This window comes from Centruroides vittatus, unplaced genomic scaffold, assembly GCF_030686945.1.
Source record: "Centruroides vittatus isolate TY-2023 unplaced genomic scaffold, ASM3068694v2 contig_460, whole genome shotgun sequence".
NCBI lineage: Eukaryota > Metazoa > Arthropoda > Arachnida > Scorpiones > Buthidae > Centruroides > Centruroides vittatus.
Genome location: NW_027122256.1, coordinates 2,574,729 through 2,589,557, shown reverse-complemented (window position 1 = coordinate 2,589,557; position 14,829 = coordinate 2,574,729). Strand labels below are relative to the sequence as shown.

At 22.6% G+C, this 14,829-nt stretch overlaps 1 protein-coding gene across 1 annotated transcript in view; it reads left to right on the top strand.

Moving 5' to 3' along the window:
- Window positions 1-1,677: 1,677 nt before the first annotated feature.
- LOC136977538 (leucine-rich repeat-containing protein 24-like) overlaps window positions 1,678-14,829 on the top strand; it is a 420,341-nt gene continuing 407,189 nt past the window's right edge. Inside the window, exon 1 of the mRNA XM_067273033.1 lies at window positions 1,678-1,824. The gene's annotated coding sequence lies outside the window, so the exon portion shown is untranslated. The remainder of the gene's footprint in view (window positions 1,825-14,829) is intronic.

The following is a 14,829-nucleotide window of genomic DNA, read 5'->3' as shown; positions in this document are numbered from 1 at the left end:
TTTTTTCAAATTTTATTTATTTGGTTTCCAAAATAATTAGTTTTGAATTTTTACTTATATTGTATACATTATAGAATAATAAAAAGGAAATTATAACAAAACACAAGCTAATTAAAACGTATGCACGTTTAATTTCTGCAGAGCTATAAATTTAAAACCTTTTTGAATAAATTTTAAATTACTTTTATTGAATTCTGTACAATATAATTTTACATATCTTAGCTAAGTCTGTATAATAGATTTATTATTATTTTATAAATATGTAATAATGATTATTAAAAAAATCAATCAAGGTAGAATAATAATAAAATATTAAATATTAAAAATTATTATACCCTTACCAATATTATTAACATTAAATGTATGTTTATATAATTGTATTTAAAAAAACAATATTTCAAATTTTAATTCTCGTTACTTATGTATGAAAAATAAATAAAAATCATAAGTGGTATAATTTACTTTATGAATAATGTGTTTTAATTTTACAGTAAATCAATTTGTTGTAGAAAGTAGTTATAGATAATATCATAACTAAATACTACTACTTTTGTAAACAAAAAAATTATATCTATTCATATTGTGTGTATAGATACAGCTGCTGTGCCTCTTCCTGTAGATACAGCAGTTATATTTATTTTCTATTGATATACAATAATTTTATATTTCTAATTTTTGTTCCTTTCAATGCTTATTTACAAATGCTATAAAGAGAAATTAAATAATGTTTTATTTTTCTTACTAAATGTTGAAAAATTAAATTTTATATAAACTTTTAAATTATTTTTCGAAATAAAATTATATAAAAAATATGAAGAAGTGCTGTACTGTCAATAAGTTTCTATATCTCTAATTTCTATCGAAATTTATCGCAGAGTCTTTGCAGTGGAAAATGTATCTTTTAGATTGGATTTCTATGTTACACTTATTTGATAAATGTACCCAAAAGTTTTAAAGTAGTTCCTATGTTCTGATTCTGTAGCATTATAAGTATCGTTTTCAGTTAAATTAAGTCTTACCAACACGTTAAGAAGAGAGTAAAGGAGTTGGCATTTTATTGTTCTTATGCTCGATTGATTTCTTGTTCAAACATATCGATGATATTATGAGACGACTTATCTCCGATGTTTATTACTTACGGCTACATAATATCAATAGCGCATAAGTAGAGTTAACAGAAATTCACTAAGTTCTATGATCTGTAGTTACATTTTAAACAAGTCATTCATTCGTCTAGCGTTACCATCATTTCTTTTAAAGTAATCTCTCAAATGTAATAAAACATTTTATAATTTAAAAATATATTAGATTATGTAAAACAATCATTTTATGTACTCTCTTATTCGATATAAAAATAATTCATAAATTTAGGAATAAAAATTATTTACAAAATCACGATTTACAATGATTTATTACGTTTTAGAAAGTTCTTTCTAGAAAATAAAAATGTAGTGTATTTTTTTTTTTTTTTTTTTTTTTTGTCTTTCGATATTTGTATACGAGAATCTTTCCTTTTGATTACAAACAAATATATTCGAATTTTGATAATTACACAAAGTTTAGTTTTTGATATCGGAAATCGTTTAAAATATCTTTATAAAAGGTGATGTAATTAAAATGTAGTTTGCGTTCGCATGTTTCCCTTCCTCCACTGCAGTGGATTTGGCCAAATGCGTCTGACAGCGCCATCCTACTTCTCTTCCCGTGGAAAACTGCAAGTCAGTGTGGCAGAGCACAGGCATCGGTGCACAAGCTAGTGTTATGTGTTTCCGTTGAGAGATCTTTTCACTAATGTGGAACTTACAGCTGCTGCCACTGCTAAAGGTGAGTAGGTATTACAATTTTTCTCCCAGATGAAAAACCATATCTGACTAAAAGGATTCCGATGATGATGTATCGTGATAAAGAGCATAAAATCTGATGAAAGAATTACAATTTGGACATTATAGGAAGTATTTGAGCGTGATAACGTGTCGGAGGCATCGTAATAATGAATCTAATAGCGTTAATTATTGTGTTATTTCTAAATAATATTATGGTTGATAATACTGTATAGTTTGAATATTATAATATCTATCATATCTGAAATAACATAAAACATAATCGTTAATTATCGGTTATTTATATCTGTTTGTGTGAGATACAAAATATAAATTTAGAGCATTGAAGAAGAATCAATATTCAAATTTCCAAGTGCATTGTAGAAGTAATGTTTTCCAGCAGAACTTTCGTCTCGAAATATTTTTAAAATAAAAAAATAAATTATTATTAATGTACACATTTAACGTTTACATTAATATTACTTTCATAATATTTTTATAATTATTGTTTCAAACGAGAAAAATTAATAAAACGTGAATTCACATAAAATAATCTTTTTTAATGTTATTGATTTATTTAATATGTATAATAACATAAATGAGCATTATTAAAATTTTGTAATTATTTAAAACAAATAGAATTTAGTATTTAAATTTATTTTTATAGGAATTATACTAATTATTTTCCTGAATGCATAATGATAGTTTAATACTTTATTTATAATTATAAATTATATTAATATATATAATATATTATATTGTTAAAAGAAAAGATTTTAGTCAAGTTTTTAATTAACTGTTAGAAAATATTTCGATTAGAAATTTTCTATGCATTATTTAGTTGTATTTTCATTTTTAAGAAGTGAACAAATCCTAAATGTCAAATATGACGTTCGCAAAACTGTTTTACTAAACTGAATTAATCCTGTAATTTTTTCTTTACATTATTTACTTTACTGTTTTTGATATCAAAGGTTATCTTCAGGAGTTATTTACCTGAGAACTGTCATCTCTTTCGTCGCTCGTTCCATGAATGAGTTACAATACGATTTTTTCATTACTCCGAGAGGATCAAGCGTGGTTGATAACTTAAAAATCGAAAACTGTATTTTGAATTAAATATAATAAAGATAACTGTATTAATATAGCATATTATAATAATATCGCTCAAATCTCCTGTTAGTTTATTAAAAAATAAATTTCTAAAATTCATCTTTATATATTATATCTCAATTGATATTAATGATTTGAAACATTGAAGTCAGCAGTTTTCTATTGATTATTCCTTTGTAGTTAAAATTCTGCTGAATTATTAAAAGCTCGCAGCATTCTCAGCCTGTAAATATGTATCTCACTTAAAGACAAATGCAGCAATGATGATCCTTTGTAGAATTTACTATATCGTATTTCTTGATTTAATTGAAAATTTAATTAACATTTAAAACTCCTCAATACACAATAACTAATACATTAATAACATAACAAAAATGCATTAATAAACAAGGGAAAAAAAAAACAATTTTCATATGTTAAAATTTAAATGAGAGCTAAACGTTTATAAATAACATTTAAAATAAACGTTGTAAAAATTTAACTAAGTACATAAATTACATCTTATTTTTTACTTTTTATTTCAATTATGTAGCATTTTCATACATTAAATTTTATAAATTGTATTGCTAACGAACTTCATTTTTAATTTAAGAATTTAAATGACGCTAATTTTAAAATTTGAAATATAGTTCTAATGAAAATTTATTAATAACGTATAAAAATAAATAGGCAATTAAAATAAATATTTTTAAAAAAGTAACAAAGTTAGTAAAGAGTTGTAAATTCTTTTCAAGAAAAATTCACTTAAAAGTGCTTGTAAGAGATGATAATCTTTAATTCGCTATTTCTGTGCTATTATGCAAATTGTGAAATTTTCTTACAAAATCAAATAATTATCCATTTTGCAAGTGTCAGAAATTCGTATTTAGGAAGCGATTTAGAAGAGTCATAAAAAGATTATTAACTCTCGATTTCTTTGATTTAACTTTCAAAAGGATAATGACTCGGCAAGGTGTTGAGAACAATAATTTATTGATATTTAAGGTAGGAAGGGGGGTTGAAATCATCGAATTTGATCATTTTAGAGATTAGAAGCCGATTTCCCGGATGTCGGTCGCTAGCCTAGGAAATTGCCGATAAAAATTGAGAGCGTTCCAGTAAGAAATGACGTCACGGTTTAGCTTCTTAAAATCAATAAGAAGTCAGTCAGAAGGTCGTTACTAACTAAACGGTAAATTTATTGAATGCCATCAGTCAAAAATTAACTACTCTCGAGTGCGAGTGTCCACTCAAAGGAGAGTCGTAATTCAAACTTTTCCAGATAGAAATGAAGTAAATTATTTTAAAATTTCTCGATTTGTCATAAATAAAAATCAAACTTATAAAACTCAGACATTAGTTATTTATTATATATTAAATTTTTATAATATGGTGAAACTTTAGATATATTGTACAGGGCTCTACTTTTGTATAAGGGATCTTAAAAATAATACGTCAAAAGTTTTTTCCTCTGTATGAGAATCATAATATAAAGAAAAATACACGTGATTTGATCATTCAGATTAAAAAAAACTTACTTTTGAATTATCAAATCGTCTAGTAAAGTGTACGAGTATAATATCTTACATTGATTTTCAAATGAAATAGTAGTATTCGATAACGTAATTAAAACCAAATTCTTATTAAAGTTCATTTTCCTCATTTTTAAAAAATTTTCTTGAATCTAACTTTATATATTTATGAAAAATTTTTTAATTTTAAAATAACAATAAACTGTTCTCATGTAAATAAAGATATATATATATTTTATGAAATTAAATAAAATATTACAAGTATATTTTCCAAAAATTAATAATAAATATGACCTAGTTGAATGTAAATTTTGTTCATAAAATGAATTTATTATTTAAATTTCAGTTTTTCTTTGGAATTTTTTAGTTGACAGAATATCTTTTGTTTCGTCGATAAGAAAAAAAAGTTAATGTAAGTCTGACTAAAATATAAAATATATAATTATAATTCGTTCGAAAAAATATATTCAGTATGCTTAATATAAAATTTGAATAAAGTACAAAATTCGAATAAGAAGTTTGCTTTTGTCATTCGTACGTTGAACCGCATCAGCGACAACGTTATCGACCTATAAAGTGTTCTCATACTAGCAATGCAACAATCTAAATAGATCCAAATGGCTTGGTGGAGGAACTCCAAGCATTTCTTTCATGCTCTACATTTGTATGATACTTACTATCTCATGTATGTTTAATATTTAGCTTTTTCTTCAGTTAAATTCTGTTTTATATGTGCTTCCATGTATCATTCTAAGTGTGTAAATATTTGAAACTATAAGAACTTTTGAAAACTTGATTTTCATCCCAAGGCACTTTTAAATGAAAATTAAATTTTCGTAAGTAGATTACAAACTGTTTCAGATTTATAATTTCATTAGAAATTGCTAAATTTAATCAAAAAACTCCAATTTGAAATGTTGTCAACCTAATTGCGATAATATCATTGAATTGAATTTCTAATTATCAATGTGAAATATGTAAAATATTTTAATAAAAATTATTAATATTATCATACGACATTAATCAATCTAACAGAATATTTTTATACAGAATTATTCCATAGTTAAATATTTATTTCTATCGCAGTAACTTAAAATACAAAGATGTTCAATTTAATTTGATAATATAAAATTTCTCTATTTCAAAGCAATTTATAAATATTCTATATATATTTTTAAACTATTTTTACAATAAACAGTTGCAATTAAATTAATCAATAATTAATTGTTAAATAATAAATTAGTTTTAAACATATAATTAATAACTTTTACTTGAAATAAATAAATAAAATATATATATATATTATTGACTTTATTCAGAGAAATATGAAACAGTTCACATAGCATTTATTTTTATACAAACTACAAAACTTGTTACTTGTCTGTAATTTGATATGACAAACATGAAAGGTTCTAATTTTCTATATATTTTTATAATAGTTAACACCGATTTTCTCTTTTGTATTCGTGTTTTTCTCGGAAATATCTTTATTTTTTCCTACTTTAAAAGGAATTTGAACTTCTGTATAACAGAATTAGTCGTATACGTTTTCCAGAAATAACATTCACTGCTCTGCTTATCTGATTTACGGATAAATGTGATAGCATCGATAAATGAAAATCGGAAAAACACGAATCCTCAATTTATAGTATATTCATCTCTTTCGTATATAAAATATTAATAATGGAAAAATATATATATATATTTTTCGAGAAATTTATTGAATTTTGAATTTAGTTTAATAATTAAACGTCAAGTTTTAAATTAAAGAATCAAAATTTAAAATGGCAATTACATTATTTTACATCAATTATTCAGAGTATATTTTACGTCCAGTTTTAAGCCAAACAAATTTATCAACCACTCAAGTGTGCAGACTCGTGTATACGATGACTACAAGTTTAATTAATCGCATTTTTGTCTTTTTGATATTGAATTTTGACCAGAATTTCGTTTAAAATGTATTGAATTTTAATTAGATTATTTAAAATATATTCGTAAACAATAGCCTTATTTAACTTACAATCATATCCTATTTTATATTTGTTACATTTTTTAATTTTCGAATATATATTCGTATTTATTTAAGCTCTAGCGGGAAAAAATTGCGTTGTAAATTAAGAAAACAGAATATACGTATAAATAAGTTTTGTTTTCTAAAATCTTATATTTACATATATTTATGATTGTATTCTGACAGTTCAAATTATGTTTGCTATTCAGCAATGTAAAAATCAATATTATAGCTTGTAATTTCTATTCAAATTTATATATTAAAAAATAAATAAAAATGGTAGTATAACAATCAATCTTAGTATTTCGAAAAATTCAAAAATTTTCCATGTAATGAAATTTTTACTCCTAGGGAACTAGAAAGAATACGGCGATTCCTTTGCCAACTTGTTTACAAAATCAGAAATTTTACATGGCAGATAAAATTTTATGAATTCAAATGCTTTCATCAATATAACAAGATCGATTTTTAACTTATTGCTATAGATTGCAAAAATAAATTTTGATATTGAAATAAAAAGAAAATATTTGATCCAACAAAATTTAAATTGCATTTTAAACGAAATTTATATACTATTGGAAAAGTTTCAAATCGATTTTCTACCGTAAATATAAAAACAAATGATATAAACAATGCAATTTTTCAGCTTGATGTCTGACTTGTTAAATTATTACAGTATATTTATATGCTATTGTTAAGCTATACATTTTCTTTTACTTGAAAACGACTTTTATATTAATGCATGAAAAATTTTCAGGAAAATGTATCACTGTACTGATTTTCTTTCGATATAGTAAATTCTAATACTCTATCCGTTTTATCCCTACTTGCAACATGGATTATCTTTGGCTTGACATGATCGTTCTGCGATCTCTTGTGAGAACCATATCTAAAACTAGGAATTTTCTGTTCTATACTTCTTTTTCTTGTAACTTGAAGTTTTTTAAGTAGATTTTCGAACGATATAGCTTTCCAAATCCAAGAAAGTGATATTGAATTTATTAGAAAATTATTTTGCGAATTATATATATTATTTACCAGTTTAAAATTTTATTATTGTTTTAGTTTTAAAAACAATATATTTTTTCAATATAAAATAAATATATAACAATATTTTGAAATTAATTTCATATCGAAGTATTTGTCAATAATAATTAAAATATACCTTCATTTGTTTTATTATCTAGATAACAATAATAAATATTATATTTGTAACATATTTAATTTTTTAATAAATAGGTATTAAATCCAAAATTTATATCTTGAAAATATCTTCATTATTTTAATAAAAATAGTCTTTTTTATTTTAAAAAATTTTATTATTTTTATTTATTACTTATTTGTGTATATTTACATGTATATATCAGAAATTACTTTCTTAATTTTGTCTTTCACATAAATGAGAGAATTTTGATTCAAAGTCGAGAATGAACAAACCGCATTGTCATTGAGTTTCAGCAATATCAAATGAAGTGTTGGAAAATTCCAGTGGAAGATTACATAAATCGAACTGGTTTAGAAACATCGCATTTCTTTTCTAATTCGAGAAAGAACCCGAAATCTTAGAATTGTATTTTTCTATTATAAAATTATATTTAAAAATATAAAAAAAAGATAAATCAATTTAGCTGCTTTTCACCACAAAAAATTGTTTTTTTGTTTTGTTTTTTAAATAAATATCGGTTTCGGGTAATACATTTTGTTTTTTAGAAATGTTTTCTTATATTTAAAAATTCATTTTAAAATAATCTTAATTTGTATTTTTTTTTAACACTTCTAGAATAATACTAAACCGATATCCGTTTAAAAAATAAAAAAGAAAGCATTTTTCCGATAATAAAATCTCAGGTTTTTATCCAAAAATAATTATATTAAAATATATTGAAAAATTAATCAAATGATGCATTTGAATTAGAAATAATATTCTTCGATAGCTAATAAAACGACTTCTTACATTTCGAAGGTTTCTTCTACAATATATCCGTTTCTTTATCTGTAGGGACTTTGCTTCAGTACTGCGATTTCAATAATGTAAGTCCGTATGGGAAACCGTACATCAGTTCTTTGGCACTGAAGCTTCAAGACAGATCATGGGTCACCGAACTGACTTTATTAATGGTTAATATCATGCTGTATCACGTTGTTTATTTTTATAATGTAATAATGTTATGCGATCGAAATACGAGACGTCGAGTAAATTGCAATAGTTTAAATAGCACGCAGAGAATATATATTTCCCAAGGATAAAATAAATTTAAACACAACTTACACTTATATCAGAAATATGTAAAATTTTTGAATAAATAATTCAAATATTTTTTTTATATTATTTTATTTTTAATACAATTTTTAAACCGGTTAGCAGACGTTGGAAAGCGAAACTCGAAATCCCCATATAGCTCTTGAATGTTTCAAAAGCAGATCTCTGTTTATTTAGTATGTATGTGACAGAAATCGTGCAGTAAATGAAAATTTATTAGAAAAGACGATGGAAGTTTTTATTTGTGTTAAAATCTCACAAGTCAGAGGTGGACTAAAGAAAAGACTTATTATTGGTCGTTAAGAGTTACCATCTATTTTAAGAACGATTGGAAAATAACTGTTCTTAAAACAACCTCCTGTCAGTGGTGAAGTTCAGATTGAAAATCCAACATTGTTTCCAAAATCGATTATTTCAGAAAATTCTTTTTATTTCAATTACTTTGAGAAGAAGCGTGATGAGAAGCGTAAAAAGAGGAGATTATTATCTTTTATAATCAACAGAAGTTGGATAATCGAGTTTATTTTTAAATTTCCATCCATTAAACTTATTCAAACGTTATTCGCTTTTTTATTTTTATTTTACTTTTTTTGAGTCGAAATCTAATTTTAACTTTTCCGTTATTTTGTTAAAATTTTATATAAAATTACATCGAAACCTAAGTATGTACTGTATGGTACAATAAAACTAATACTTCTATTTTATCGAACTATAGATTAACTATGAGTAAAAATTATTATTTCTGCAACTAATCAATTTAAGTATATAATAGAAAGTTTAAACAAAAGTAAATACAGTCTTCTTTACTCTGTTTAACCTTTCTGACTTGCAATGATGTTACTATCATTACATGAGGTCGACGATGTTATCTTCGCTGTTCTTTTTCCTTTCTTTTTTAACCAACTATGTCTAATAGTAGATCTTACAGTAATGATTTCTTACAGGTTTGCAATAAACTATATATTTTTTTATCTTCAAAACATTCCTATACTCTGATTTACAATATTATTACAAAAATACTCTTACCACACTGAAAATTTTATCTGCAGCTTAGCTTATTTAAACGACTACTTAAAATTGGAAAAATATAAAAGAAGTTGAATTACGTTTATTGAAGCCTATTTCTGATATCTACTGGTACTTGATCCTATACAAAATACATTAATTTTTAAAATATAAACAATTACTTATTTTTAATATTTAATAATAAGTTCGCTTTATTAAAATTTTAATATTACCATTATGCAAATATAAAATTAATATAGAAACTATGATAAGTTAATTTCATTATGTATTAACTCGAGTCCAACATAGTTATATTGAATAATTGTAAAACCATCATTTAATTTAATTACAGTTATTGTTTAATTTAATAAACAGTAATAACATTCATTTAGTCACAAGTGTTGATCAGTTTTCATTAATAATATTGTTTTAATGAAACTGATAAAATTTTAATGACATGTAGATCATGATTTTAAATTGTTATATTTTTAAAAACGTATGAATCTTTATTGTTTAAATTCAGTTTGAAATAGTAATTTCATCATTTAAAATTTATAACGTCGTTAAAACTGTAACCAAATTATTTCTATAAGTTTATAAAATTTAACCATCTAGGAGTGCTGTTGTTTATTTTGATGAATGATATCATCAGGTTTATTACTTTTTTCTAGTAATAATTTAATAAATTAAAAATGTATTTTTTTTTTCATTAGTAATATTAAATTCGCACATTTATAACTTGTTATTTATTTAATATAACCTTAATTAAATTGTGTCATTCACATTTGATTATATTTACAATAAATATAATTATAACTATAATGTGAGATTGCTTACAACGTTTCAATTATTATATGTCTATGTATTATCACTTATTTTTTTAAAACATTTTTTAATAATATTACCTAATATTGAGAAAAATCGGTTTGCTTTTTTAAGTGATGGTCTTTGTAAGTCACAGTTTAATTTTGCCATTTCGAGATCATCAGCCATGATCGTGAATCGATGTTGAATGCATTATCTAGTTACATAAAAGAAAACGGGAACTATTCTTTTTTTAAATACGTTAAAATAACGGCTCCGGAGGCTCTTTATCGAAATCTTTTAATTCTTTAAGTTGAAAGTAGAAACAAAAATTAAACAAAATAATCAATAATCCAGATTTGAATGAAATCTATTTATTTAATTGAGGATTAAATGTTCAGTTATTTCTTACAAAATCAAAAGAAAAAAAAAAACTTCATATTACTTTTATTTCTTATTACTGAATAGAGAATAAGTTTTAAGTAGATAAAATTACAAAAATTAATGGAGCGACTCCTGAATCTTAAAACATTGTGGTAACAATTATAAAATCTTATTGTATTTCTATGACTATACTTATTTCGTTTATAGTTATAACTTTATTAAATATAAAATTAAAAGTATAAATTATAGTTAAACCTAGAAGCATAAATTTAACATTAATTTCCTTAGGTCAAGTAACACATTTAAAAACTATGACTTGTATATCTTACAATTTCCACTTCCTTTCTAATAACCCGACACATCATTGAAAGTCATTAATCTAAATTAATTTGATTTGACAAAGTTTTTTTTTTAATTAAAAAACTGTATTAAATCCAACTTATTTAGTTTTTATTTTTCTAAATTCCTAACATTAAACAATTTTCTGTCAAAATAAACATAAAATATTGGGAATTAAGGAGACCTATTTATATAAATAACAATATATTCAATTGCATTATTTTAATTCTGTAAAGTATTTAGACTACACCTTTTGTAATGTTTTTCTAATTGAATCTCGAGAAATTTTGTTAATTATTCTAGTCGCATTTAAATGATTAAAATAAGCTTTCGAAACTTTTAACAATTCCAAAAATTTAAATGTTATCTCTAAGCAACTTTGTAATTTCATTAATGGAGTTATGGTATTTGCATTTAATAAGCCATTTGCAAAGTAAGCCTGTGATACTTGAAAGTGCACTGTTAGTACCTAATGTATCTATAGCATAAATTTCAACTTCAAGAATATAAGTGACAAATTCTAAAACTTAAAAACATATACAGAAAAGCATTTACGAACGTTCACATTTATAAGCTTAAAATGAGTTTTAAAATCAACTTTAATACTTCATTTTGTAAAAGTTTATAACGTACGTAATTTAAATATATCCTTAAATATTATATTTATTATAATAATTGTTTTAAAAATCATTTAAGAACGGTTTACAGTATTTTTTTTAATCCTTATACTAACAGCAGATAAATTCTTGAACGGCAAGACATATGTAATATTGAAGAGTTTAAAAATATATAAATTTTACTTTGAAATAAATAAAAAAAATAAGTAAATTGTATACGTATAAATAAATCAATTAAATAAAAATTAAATTTAAATATAAATAAATTGATTTCAAATAGACAAAAATTGAATTACTTTTAAAGGTAGGACGGAAAACCTTATGAAGAATAAAATAATTTCGTAATATTTTAAAGTAAAATATAAAATAATTTTAAATATTATTATTATAAATTTCTTTTAATTTTTAAAATACAATAAAGTTTTTTAAAATATTTATTTTATTCTTTTTTCAACTTTCTAAATATCGACCATGAAATTTAATAATTTTTGAAATTTATGGAAATGAATTAAATTTGTGAATATATCTAAATTTTATTTAAATATTTATTAAATTAATGTATCTATTCTAAATTATCTTTCTACCTTTTCTTCTATCATATTATTTATTCCAATCACACAATTATTTAATTAAGAATCATTTCTGCTAAGTTCTATCAATTCATCTTCTATATGTTAATATCATTGACATTTTCTTTATAATAATTCCAAAAATGACTTATACATAATAATAATTTTTGTAATAGTTTTTTTTTTATCTTATCAATTTATATAATATGCAGAATAATTCACTTAAGAAAGCAACGGAATTATAAATAATACTTAATGAAGATAATTTAGTTCTTAATTAAATACAAAATTCATCTGTAATGTTTTTATATTAAATTAAATTAATGATTTTTATTAAAAATATTAAATCTAAAAAGTGTAATAATACTTAATATTCTATTGTATTATTATTTTTACTTAGCTTGTAGAAGGTTTTTATTTTAAAAAATATTTATAATTGAAGTTAAAATTATTACCCAATTATACTGTAATTACATTGTTTTCACAAATTTTTAATATTAGTAATTTGTACTAAAATTTTCTGGGTAATTACGTCCATAATTTATTTATAATTAAAATATCAGAAAAAAATATTCATCGCGTATCGCTTTTAATTTGTTTCTTAATTTTAATTGAATTTACCTTCCGTGAACGAAAAGTTTTAGTACTAAGAATGTAAAATAATTATTTAGATAAAATATAGATTTTGATTTCACAAATGCATTATATGTACACAAGCTGTCTAACAGTTGAAGTTATGATAAATTCTTATATTAATTACATTTTAGTGACGTTTTTACTATAGAATTTATTTGTAATTTTTTCCCTTTTATTCTATTATTGCATTTAATTAAATGGATCTAATTATTTATATTTTATTTAATATGATCTTAATTGTCATTAATAACTTATTTATTTGTATAAAGTTCTCTTGTAGAATATATGAAATATAAATTGAAGAAAATAATCCCATGTTTCAATTTTTAAAAGAATGACAAATATAATAATCCAAATATTTGGTTAAATTAATATAGAAAAAAAGTCATTCGGAATCTTCTTTGGAAACTGTATTTAAACATACTTAATGTCTTTATCCTTTCTTAAAAACCTGTTCTTGAACGACTTTCCATAAATAATTAATGACATAGAAAAACTATTCTTAAGGTTACGACTCAAAATGTTTCCTATATTAAGTTTAATGGGATTTAATGTTTGATTCAAATGCAATTCTTACTATATTTGAATATATAGGATTATATAAACCTATCTATTTGAATAAGCTACTATGTATATATATATATTTTTTTTTCAGTTTAGATATTTTTCCATATTTCTATATTTTTCTGGTTTATAAATATATGTAAGAATTTTGGTATATTGAAATATTTCACATTTCGAATTTTCCAATAATATAAAATGTGATATTTTTGGTGATAGCGAGCTGTTTATTGAGATATTTATATATTTTTGGCCTGTATATATACATGTATAAAATCTAGAATGTTAAATATAAATTTACATTAAAAAACTTCAAATGGTTTATACGCTATGAATTAAATATTATTTATTATTAATATTTATGGCTTCAAAATACTAAAATTTTGAATGAAGTTTTTAATTATTTAAAAATAATTTTAAAATGACAGTTCTCAATTTTACATTGAATGAAGTAATTCAATTGAATGAATTGTTAGAATGACTTTCGATGTAAAATTTACAATTCAATGCATATGCTATAGAAATCTATAGATCAGATAATCAGAAAATTGAATGAATATCAATTTAATATTTAATAATAAGAAAGTAAATAAAAAAATTTTACATTGAGAATAGAATTTTTTATCTCCATGTTTAAAAATAATTAATTATGAGGATTTGTTTCAAATTCAAATTTGAAGTTAGTTTTTAATATTAAATAAAAATACATTTTTAATTCTATTCCCAAATAATAAAACGAAGTTTTTATCTTATAAAATGAGAAAAAGTATGTAGCTTATCTACGAATCACAGGCTAACTTCAATACATTTTATGCAAGATAATGTAAAAAACTTAAATTTTCTTTTTCATCAGAATTTAAAATAAAATAATCAATGCTTGTTCTAAGAGAATAAAAGTAAATAATTCAAGCAGATGATATTTCCAATGAAAAAAATCAAGAAAATCGTAAAAAAAGTAAGAATATTTTCTCTTTCTTCAAATTGAATGTATAAATTGTTTATTAATATAATCTCATATAAACGAAACGAAATTTATCTTAATTTTTTATGTAACGTATGTAATCATTTCAAATATAGACAAGTTAAATATCTAAGACCGTTGACTAATGACTTCAAATTAGTTCAGTTAAATTCAATTGTATATGCTTATTAGAATAATTAACTTGCTAACGGATCAACTAACTGACGAGGTTTAA